The 11,460-nt window shown below is 43.8% G+C and overlaps 1 non-coding gene across 1 annotated transcript; it reads left to right on the forward strand.

The window, feature by feature from the left end:
* Window positions 1-10,883: 10,883 nt before the first annotated feature.
* LOC130466566 (small nucleolar RNA R71) lies at window positions 10,884-10,990 on the forward strand. Its single transcript, XR_008926767.1, has one exon. It is a non-coding gene; the product is annotated as a small nucleolar RNA R71 (small nucleolar RNA).
* Window positions 10,991-11,460: the final 470 nt, after the last annotated feature.

The raw sequence follows: 11,460 nt of genomic DNA on the forward strand, positions 1-11,460 counted from the left end.
GAAAAATCAGCCATACACTTGCAAACACAATAGCCGAAATTCCTAGTAACCTCAAGGGCGATTCTAGTTGGTCTAACTTTAGGCGGATCCGGACGTACTGTGGACTATCTACGGAGGGACGACATTTGGAGTCCTAAAAACTTGTTCTTGTTCGGTTCGGGCGCAGCTAGGGAGGGCACGCTACAAAGTGTATGCTCCTAAATTATGCTAAATGATTATGTGTAAATAATATGTTTCCTGGCATTAAGGTTTTCCTCATGATTTATGTTTTGTCATATGAATCATAACCTAACAGTGGTATCACGAGCCTCTTATTATTTTCATAATCTAAATTGCATAAACATGGTTAAATATTACAAATTTGCAAGGAATTAAAAGGGGTGATTAATTTTCGTAATTGTTAATTAATTGCAAATTGCGTTTATTTTTAAGTATATGTACGCAGTTTTTTCGGCAGAATGTTCGTTACCAACCAAATCGAGTGATTTTTGTGTCAATTCCGCATGTAAAAGGCATTCTAAACTTTTGACAAAAGACTATTTTTCGCCGAAACCCAGAATTCCCAAATTCGAAGCCTAACTATGACTTTTTGGAGGTTTTAGTTTTTCGAACGCAAAAGTTTGTAAATTTAAGATGTTAACTTAAATTTTTGCGATTCTTGTTGATAAATCTTGAATTTTTGATTGACCTACAGTATTGACAGGCTAAAGTCGTATTACCTAATCAAAAATAACCTAAGGTCCACCAGCTAGGTAGCAAGGGAAGTCAGGATCGAATCCACAGGGAAACAGTGTTCTTTCTACTATTAATCAACTAAACTAGACTATTGGGAAACAAGAATTGGTTGGTTTGTATGCTAAGACTACGAACGATAATTAAACAATTAAGAATTCAGGAATTAAAGGATCTAGGGCATAGGTTCACCAACGAATAACAATCCAGGACGATAAATGATCACAATAATCAACAAAGCAATTAATTAGACAAGCATGCTCTCTCGAATCGATACTAATCATAGACTTAGAATTAACGGGCTCTCGCTACGTATTAATCCTAATTCCACCTATTGACACAAGCCTAAACATCAAATTGCATCTCTCGAATCTTAACTTGATATTGCCAAACTACCACAATTAAACCTGCGCAAATCTAATTGTATAGTAATAATAACCAATCAATAGGAATTAATTACAATGCCAACAATCACAATTATTCAATGTCCCTTCATATTATTCATGGATTCCCAAACCCTAGAAATTAGACTACTCAAGCATATTAACAATAAACAAAGCAATTGGCATGATTGAAAACATAATTAAAGCTTAAACAAAGAATTGAAATAAAGAATAATACCTAATTAAAGAACAATGGCAAATGAAAGCTTGAATTTTTTATTGAAAGTAAACTAAGTGTTTAGAACAAATTAGAGAGAAAAACTAAGTGTTTAATACTTGAATATGAGATAATAATGTCCTCCCCTAAATTAACAAAGGCTATATTTATAGTTTAGCCCAAAAAGCATTAAGAAAAACCGGAAAAACTAAGTAAACCGCGCGCACAAAACGCTCCTAGGTTGTCGTCGCCCGGTCGGGCAGCCTTCCGCCCGTCGGGCGACCAGCTCGTAACCCGCCCGTCGAGAGCAGGTCTGCCCGCCGAGCGGAGGGAGACTTCTGGAAATCTTCTCCGCGCGCCCGGTCGGGCGGCTCTCGCCCGTCGGGCGGAGGGCGATTTCTGCTGCTGCTGCTTCTGATGGGTGCCCGGTGGGCACCGGGCGAGACTCCGCCCGTCGGGCTCCCTCTGACGACCTGATCCTCTGCTTGCTCGCCCGATGGGCGAGGGGCAATCCACCGGGCGGAGGGCTAAGTGATCCGCCCTTCGTCCACAACACCGAGTCTAACTTCCGGGGCTCGATCATGAACATCTAGGGCTCCCGTAAGTCAACAAAAGTCGTCCCGAACTCCCTCGGGATCATGTAGTGGCCTAAATCATAAAGAAACGGGCCTAAAAAGACCAATTTCTCACTAAGTATTCCTGAAACTCAAGGCACACTAAAATACACAAATTAGTACTAAAATGGCTCATAGGAGCTCATTTAACGCATAAAAGTACTAAGGGACGGGGGGTGAAAACAATATATAAAACGCGCATATCAAACCTCCCCAAGCTAGATCCTTGCTTGTCCCTAAGCAAGGAAATCATCGATGAACACAAAACCAACTTCACCCCCAACATTTTTCAAAATGAAAACATAATCCAAGGTAAAATCTAACAAGTATGCATCAATGTCAACCAATCAAGTCCATTCAATTGCTAATCCTCCTTAACAATCATCACGCAAAGCGAACCACAAATGCACATTGGAATTCAAGACTAGTGCTCACACACTCGTCACTCATTTATGTGGCGGATAAAAGATGTACCCGTTCGCTCCCCTCCCAACATATAAGTGAACAATGCCCTCCCAAACTTACACACTCGTGTGTCTAGAAAAACATACACTCAACCTAGTAGTCGACTCGGAATGTGTCATGTCATAACTTGCATTGATAAACAACTACTTTCACATTAATACAACTCTATGCACAAAGGTCGGAAGGTCTTTCAAGCTTGTAATGATAGGCTTAGGTAAGGGTGTGGTAAGTTTGGGTAAAATGTGAGCTTAAAGCCTTGGATTTGGGGAGCATAAATCCTAAAAACAACCGCGATCAATCAACACAATGACCATAATCTCCCACTCAACACATGAATAAAAACAACAAACAACCGCACTATACATTCTTGCCTTGATTTCACAATTGTAACCAATCACTCATGAAGATAAGAACTTGTAATACCGGAGTGACAAAAGCTTGAATCAACTTGAGAATAACGATTTTTTCTTCCCCCTTTTTTTTTCTTGCTCAATCTCAATTTTTTTTTCTTCTTTTGGAACCTTCACATTTTTTTATTCTCCTCATCTCATTCATTTTTCAGCTCATTTTTTTCAACAACAATCATGATAAGAAGAACTTCCCTTTTCAATACTCAATATGCTCAAAATGTACACACTACAACTCCCTCACCTCACTACTATTAGCTCCCCCAAGCTAGGCTTGGGACTAGTAACTAATGGGGAATTTACGGGCTTGTAATGTGGTTAGTCACCGAATAAAGGGCACAAGCACAACATGGGTAGAAAAAGAGGGAACAAATGTATCTAATTTCATCTGGAGGCTACCTAAATAGAAAAATGCCTTCGTCCTTCACAATGTGCATGTATATGAGTCATAAAACACTACTAATAGTTGCAAACCAATACTCAAAATCAACGACACACCAGGAAGCTATCACACATCCTAACCAAGTCAACTAGTCAAGCACCAAGTCCACAAGCAGTTAGTCGGAGTTGACTCATGCTTAGGCATCAAAGTAATCGAATATCAAATCATGGCTAACACATCTACATTGCCCATCATCAAATACCAAGAATCAAAACAATTTCCGCTCAAGGGGCACAGGGAAGCATGATATTGTATTCATCGGAACGTATTTTTGTATTATTATTTTTTTTTTTCAAAGCAATAAACTAATCTAGAAAGCATTAAACACACCAAAGAAACACACCAAAATAAAGAAATACGATAAGAAAAGAAAAAACATACCTAATATATACAGGTAATGTGAACCCCCCCCCCCCAAACCAAATCAGACAATGTCCTCATTGGCTCAAGGGGTACCGAACCATCATCATCATCAACAGCATCACTGATGGCCTTGGCCATCATCACCATCATCACCATGGCCACCTTGGCCACCTTGGCCACCATAGCCGCTGCTGCCCGCTCCAAACCCCCCGTAGTGGGTAGGCGTGAAGGTGCCCATGGAACCGGGGGCTCCGTACCCCTCTGTGGGGTAAGTAAACCAGGAAGGGTGCTGATGATCTGGGGCAATGTAGCCCTGCCCGGCGTACTGGTCATAGAAAGGGAACATAGTCCTCTGGTGATCCGCGGCAAACTCGTGGAAACCGAGCTCAAGTATGCCCAACCTCTCATGAATGGCCCCTAACTCCTCTGAAGACCCATGCTCCTCCTGTGGAGCCGGACTACCTCTCTGTCCCGACCCCCTCTCTCTACGCCCTCCCCTCCTGTGGTGGGTGCGAGGCGCGGCCTCGGGCTGTGGCTGGGGCTGGGCTAAGGGTGCTGCCTGCTCACCCACATATATGTAATGGGGCTGACCCCTAGTAAAACTGGTGAGCCCGGTGGTGTCCGGGAGAGTAAAGAGAGCGTTCCTTTGGAACATCCATGACATCTGACCGGAGAGAAGTCCCCCGTACTCAGAGTGCACCCTGTAAAGGCTCCCAAAATACTCAATATCCAACAGATTGTTTCCCCGGACCGCAGCATGGTCCCTCTCAACAAAGTTTGCCACCGCTATGGCAATGTGGGTGATCAGACCACCCAAAGCAATATCGGTCGAGTAGCGGTGGGTGGCGGTAGTAAGCAGCTACATGGCCAAGTGATGGGCCAAATTCATCCTGTAACTGTCATCACCATCTAACAAATACCCCCCGAGCACCTCCAACTCCGTGCTCCTCACATTCTCCTTTTGGTCCCTCCCAAAGATTGTAAAAGCCATAAATCTGAACCAAACAAAGGGGACGGGGTGTTGCACGCTAGAGGCGTGCAAATGTTGCATGCTACCGGGATTAAAATCCCCAGTCAATTTCCCCCATACCTCACTATTGTTATGCCCCTCCCCGGGGAACCTGTTATAGTCCACATTCAAACCAAAAATGGCACCAAAATCCTTGATAGGCATATCATAATCATTATTCAACAATCTAAACGAAACTCTAGTGACATCTTTGTAACCATTCTTTCTGACATTAAACGAGCTAAGGAATTCAAGAGTAAGATCCCTAAATGTCAACCTAGTCATGGAAAACAAATGTTTCATGCCCACCCCATGAAATAATCTCCTAACATCCCTCTCAATACCCATATCATTCAAAGTTTTCTGACAAATAAATCGAGTAGGGACTACCTTCCGTAGCTTGAGGTGTGCAAGGCGGGTTTGTTGCTCCTCACTAGTGAGAACCATGTTCGGGAAAGCCGAATCCGGTGCAAATTGAGGTGGTGGTGGTGGACGGCTTGTGGAAGCCTCCTCTTGTCTCTTTGTTACTCCCGTGCAAGTTCTTTTTGGCCTTGAACCCATTGTTGAAGATGATTTTGAGTTTTGAATTTTTTTTTGGTGAAATTGGGTCTTTTGTGGAGAGTGAGGAAGAGTGAAAATTGTTTGGTGGAGGTTGAAGAGGATGTGATGAGGATGATTTTGGTGTGTAGCTTGATGAATTTGAGTGAGAGATGAGGGAGATATGGAGAGTTGAAATTCTTAGGGTTTGGGGTTTAATGGAGTATGTGAGAGAATGAAGAAGATGATTGAGAGGTGAAGTGAAGAAGAATAGAAGGAGCCCGTGGCTTAATTCGGTACAAATCTCCCCTCGCCCGCCGGGCCGATGCCCGCCCGACGGGCCTGTGGCTCGTGAGCTGCCCGACGGGCACAAGTCCGCCCGTCGGGCGAAGGGCGACACTTGTGAATTTTTCCGCGCGCGCCCGGTCTGGCGCTACTCGCCCGTCGGGCGTATGTCGACACTTCCAAACCTCTGCGCACGCGCCCGGTCGGCCGCTCCTCGCCCGTCGGGCGTATGGCGACACTTCCAGCACCTCCCTAATGAGCCGCCCGTCGGGCGCTTGGCTGCCCGTCGGGCGAAAAGAGACTTTTTGATTCTTTCGACACGCGCCCGGTCGGGCAGCTATCGCCCGTCGGGCGGTTTGCGATTTTGCTCCTACGGATTTTTTTCTATCTTTTCGTGCTTAGGAGCTGAACCTATACATCATTAAGCACCCAAGGACCGTAAAATGCTCTCTCCTCACCACTCATGAACAAAGAAACTAGACTACAAAACACACAAAACAAAACTAAACTATCGAAAGCAATGAAATACGGGTTGCCTCCCGCAAAGCGCTGGTTTATTCATAGGTCCCGCTCGACCTTGTTACCTTGAATATGCTGTCTATGAGGCGGAGGGGTTGAGGTGATGGACCTCAACCACTCCTACAGTAGCCCCATCATGGTACAACTTCAGACGTTGCCCGTTCGACCTTGAATCGTTCACCATTCTCATTCTCTACTTCAATAGACCCAAACTTGCTTACCATAGTCACGGTGAACGACCCAGACCACCTAGACTTAAGTTTTCCAGGAAATAACTTAAGCCTAGAGTTAAAAAGTAGAACCTTGTCGCCCACCGCGAACTCTCTATGCAAAATGTGATTGTCGTGCCACTTCTTGGTCTTTTCCTTGTAAATCCGGGCACTATCATAGGCTTGTAGTTGGAATTCATCGAGCTCACCCAATTGAAGTAACCGCTTCTTACCGGCTAGCTTTGCATCCATGTTGAGCTGTTTGATTGCCCAATAAGCCTTGTACTCCATTTCTACTGGTAAGTGACACGCCTTGCCGTACACCAACCGATACGGGGAGGTACCAATAGGTGTCTTAAAGGCGGTTCTGTATGCCCACAGAGTATCATCTAGCTTATCGCTCTAATCTGTCCTAGACTTCGCCACCACTTTCTTAAGGATAGATTTGATCTCTCGGTTGGAGACCTCAACTTGACCACTCGTCTGAGGGTGGTAGGCTAGCCCAGTGCGGTGATAAACCCCATACTTGCGCAGGAGCGCATCCAGATGCCTCTCATGGAAGTGTGACCCTCCATCACTGATCAAAGCGCGCGGAACCCCAAATCTAGGAAAAATGATCTTCTTGAACAGGGAGATGACTGTCTTAGCATCGTTAGTAGGTGAGGCAACGGCTTCCACCCACTTTGACACATAATCTACAACAACAAGGATATACAAGTTACCCTTGGACGATGGAAATGGTCCCATGTAATCAATTCCCCACACATCAAAAATCTCAACCTCAAGGATCCCGTTATGTGGCATTTCATACCTCCTCGAAATAGTGCCGGCCCTCTGGCACGCATCACAAGCCATAATAAAAGCCTGTGCATCCTTGAACATAGTAGGCCAGTAAAAACCACATTGTGACAACTTAGCGTTTGTTTTAGACGGTCCATGGTGACCACCATAAGGTGAAGAATGACACCTACTGATAACACCTTGAACTTCCCATTCTGGAATACAACGCTTGTACAACCCTTTAGCAGTCTCACGAAACAAATAAGGGTCGTCCCAAAAGTAAAACCGGACATCATGCAGGAATTTCTTCTTCTGTTGATATGAAAGATCGGCCGGAAGAATCCTCCCTACAATGTAGTTAGCAAAATCTGCGAACCATGGTGACTGACTGGCAAGTGCAAGTAAATGATCATCCGGAAATAAATCATCAATCGGTGTAGATCCTTTACCATCGTCATACCTCAATCTAGACAAGTGATCTGCAACCACATTCTCAGCCCCTTTCTTGTCACGGATCTCTAGATCGAACTCCTGTAGCAGTAGTATCCATCGAATAAGCCTAGGCTTGGCTTCCTTCTTAGAGAGAAGATACTTAAGGGCCGCATGGTCAGTATAGACTATCACCTTGGATCCAATCAGATAGGTGCGGAATTTATCCAAGGCATAGACTATAGCTAGAAGCTCCTTCTCAGTAGTAGCATAATTAACTTGAGCTTCATCTAAGGTCTTACTTGCATAATAGATGGCATGTAAAACTTTCTCCGACCTAGAACTGCCCCAACTGCATAATCACTTGCATCACACATTATCTCAAACGGAAGATCCCATTCGGGAGAACGAATGATGGGAGCCGAAATCAGTGCCTGTTTAATCCTGTCAAAGGCTTCGAGACAAGCATCAGTAAACACAAACGGGGCATCCTTGAGGAGGAGCTGGGTAAGTGGTTTAACAATTTTAGAAAAATCCTTGATAAAACGGCGATAAAACCCCGCATGATCAAGAAAACTTCTAACACCCTTCACATTAACTGGAGGGGGTAATTGTTCAATCACTTGGACCTTAGCTCGATCCACCTGAATGCCCTTATCAGATATCAAATGTCCCAAAACCACCCCTTCAGTAACCATGAAATGATACTTTTCCCAGTTCAAGACTAAATTACATTCTTCACATCTTTTCAAGACTTTAGTTAGATTTAGCAAGCAAGAATCAAAAGAAGTACCATAGACGCTAAAATCATCCATAAACACTTCCATGATAGACTCAATAAAATCAGAAAAGATACTCATCATGCAACGTTGGAAAGTAGCAGGTGCATCACACAGACCAAAAGGCATCCTACGATATGCAAAGGTACCATAGGGACAGGTGAAGGTGGTCTTTTCCTGGTCGTCTGGATGTATGGGGATTTGAAAGAAACCAGAATAACCATCCAGATAACAGAAAAACTTGTGACAGGCTAGCCTTTCTAACATTTGATCAATGAAGGGAAGGGGAAAATGGTCCTTTTTAGTAGCAACATTAAGACGCCTATAATCAATGCACATGCGCCAACCTGTGACTACCCTAGTTGGTATCAACTCATTTTTTTCATTTCTCACCACAGTTGTCCCCCCTTTCTTAGGCACTACCTGAACAGGACTAACCCACTTAGAATCAGACACAGCATACACAATACTCGCATCAAGCAATTTCATAACTTCAGCTTTTACAACATCTTGCATGACAGGGTTCAAACGACGCTGGCGGGGTTGGATGCATGGTTTATGATTCTCATCTAGATGTATCCTATGCATACAAAAGTCAGGGCTAATACCCTTTAAATCATCAATACTGTACCCAATGGCCTTTTTATGCCTTTTCAACACAATAAGAAGTTGGGATAACTGGTCTGCATCAAGTGCAGTACTGACGATCACAGGGCAAAGTTGTTCATTATCTAAAAATGCATATTTAAGGTTAGCAGGAAGAGGCTTAAGTTCGGGTTTCTTTACCTCTTTAACAGAACAAACCGGCCGAACTAACCTCTTCAATTTGGTGCTCTCCGGCTCAGATTCTCCACCATTAAGAGCCAATTCCAGAGCATCCACTTCAGCACTCCAAGAACTGCTATCACCTGCAGAAGACTCACAACAAAGCACTGCCTCCAAAGGGTCTCTTTCGAGAACTTGGGAGACGTTATCACGAGTAATAAAATCAACTACATCTATGCGATAGCATTGTTCCTCCTCTAGCATGGGACTTTTTAAGGCACTATTCAGATTAAAAGTCACCTTATCATCCCCAACACACAATGTCAATTTCCCACTTTTAACATCGATTACCGCCCCCGCCGTGTGAAGGAAGGGTCTACCTAAGATTATGGGAATTTGAGAATCCTCCTGCATGTCTAATACTACAAAATCTACAGGTATATAGAATTTACCTACTCTAACAGGGACGTCCTCTAAAACACCTAAGGGGTATTTGACAGAACGGTCGGCCATTTGTAGAGTGATATTGGTAACCTTAAGCTCACCCATATTCAGTTTAGTACAGACAGACAAAGGCATGACAGACACACTAGCACCTAGATCACATAAAGCTTTATCAATAAATACGGTGCCAATGTTACATGGGATGGAAAAACTCCCGGGGTCCTTAAGTTTAGGTGGAGACTTGTTTTGCAAATAAGCACTACATTCCTCAGTGAAAGCTACAGTCTCTACCTCACAAAAAGCACGTTTCCTGGTCAAAATATCTTTCATGAATTTAGCATAAGCACGAACCTGTAAAATTAATTCAGTAAAAGGAACCGTTACCTGCAAAATTTTGACCACCTCCAAGAATCTGCCAAACTGCTTGTCCAGCTTATTCTTGAGTTGTCGGTTTGGGAAGGGGAGTGCAATAGCTAGTACTTGAATATCCGCCCCCTTCTTAACCTCAGTTGTAGCGTCGTTCTCATTGACTACCTTTTCAGCTTCCTTTCCATCCATAACTATCTTCGGGATTTCCTCACTGACCAGATCACTAGCAGACACCCCGGAATCAACCTCAACCGGCATAGAAGGACCATCATAATCCCTACCACTCCTCAATGTAATTGCATTAGCAGTCTCCCTATTTTCGGGCTGCGAAGGAAGTTGGCCTGGTGGCCTCCCTGCAATAGTAGTAGCCATCTGTGCCAACTGTGTATCAATGATCTTGTTATGGGCAGTAAGAGCATCGATTTTTGCATCCTTTTCACTTAGAGATTTTTGCATTTGTAGCATCATGTTTCTCATCTCTACTAGCATAGGGTCAGGCTGTGTGGTTTGAGGTGGTGGTGGTGGAGGTGATGTGTGTTGTCTAGGGAACCCAGGTGGTCCACTAGACTGTTGGTTGTAGTTGTTCCGTGGTTGGTAGGGTTGGTATGGTTGTTGTGGTGGATGTTGGACTTGGTGAGGGTTCTGGATATTTTTGCTCCTGTAGGATAGTAGAGGGTTATTTTTGTAGCCCTCATTGTAAGAGTTGGAGAATGGGTTATTTTGTTTGTAGGATTGAAATGCGTGACATTGTTCAACAGAGCTCCTACATTCCGGTGCATAATGACCAGACATTCCACAACTTTCACAAACAGTAGCAGGTTGGGCACTCATAGCAGCTACACTAGCAGGTTGGATAGATTGAGTATTGGTTGCTTGCATATTATCAAACTTATAGTGTAAAGCAGTCAATTGGGCAGTTAATTGTTCAATAGAATTTAAATCATGCTTACCACCCCTGTTAGATAGACCTCTAGGATTTCCATACTAGGCATTGTGAATGGCTATCTCCTCAATCACCTCCATAGCTCTAGGCACCTCAAGTTGCATGAACCTCCCACTGGCAGCTGAATCCAACAAACATCTAGACTCATTACCCAGACCATTATAAAACTGCTGAATCAAGAACCAATCTTCCAAACCATGGTGCGGGCATTCTCTTTGCAAATCCTTGAATCTCTCCCAGACCTTGAACAAACTCTGATTCGCTTGTTGTGAGATACCTAATATCTGACCCCTCAGACGAGCCGTTTTCTCAGGTGGAAAATATTTAACATAAAAAGAAAGAGCCAAGGATTCCCAATTATTGATTTTCAAAGCCGCCCGATTCAACCCATTAATCCACAGTTTAGCTTTCCCACTCAAAGAGAACGGGAAAAGTATCTCAATTGTCTGCTCCGGAGTCAATCCCTTTTGCTTGATGGTGGAGCAATATTGGATAAAGGACTGAATGTGAAGATTCGGATCTTCACCTGGTTCCCCACCGTACTGGCGTCTCTCGATCATGTTAATCAATGCAGGCTCAATCTTGAAGGTCTCAGCTGCAATAGAAGGCATGATCGCCTTTGGTAGCACGGACAGACTTGGCTTAGAATAGTCTGTAAGCCGTGGGGTAGGTGGCGGTATCAGGTTTTTGTCACCCATCTCTATCTCTGAAACTGAATCTGTATCTGAAGGAAAAAGATTGCCAATATTATGATCAGAATCAGAGTAAT

This window comes from Spinacia oleracea, chromosome 1, assembly GCF_020520425.1.
Source record: "Spinacia oleracea cultivar Varoflay chromosome 1, BTI_SOV_V1, whole genome shotgun sequence".
NCBI lineage: Eukaryota > Viridiplantae > Streptophyta > Magnoliopsida > Caryophyllales > Amaranthaceae > Spinacia > Spinacia oleracea.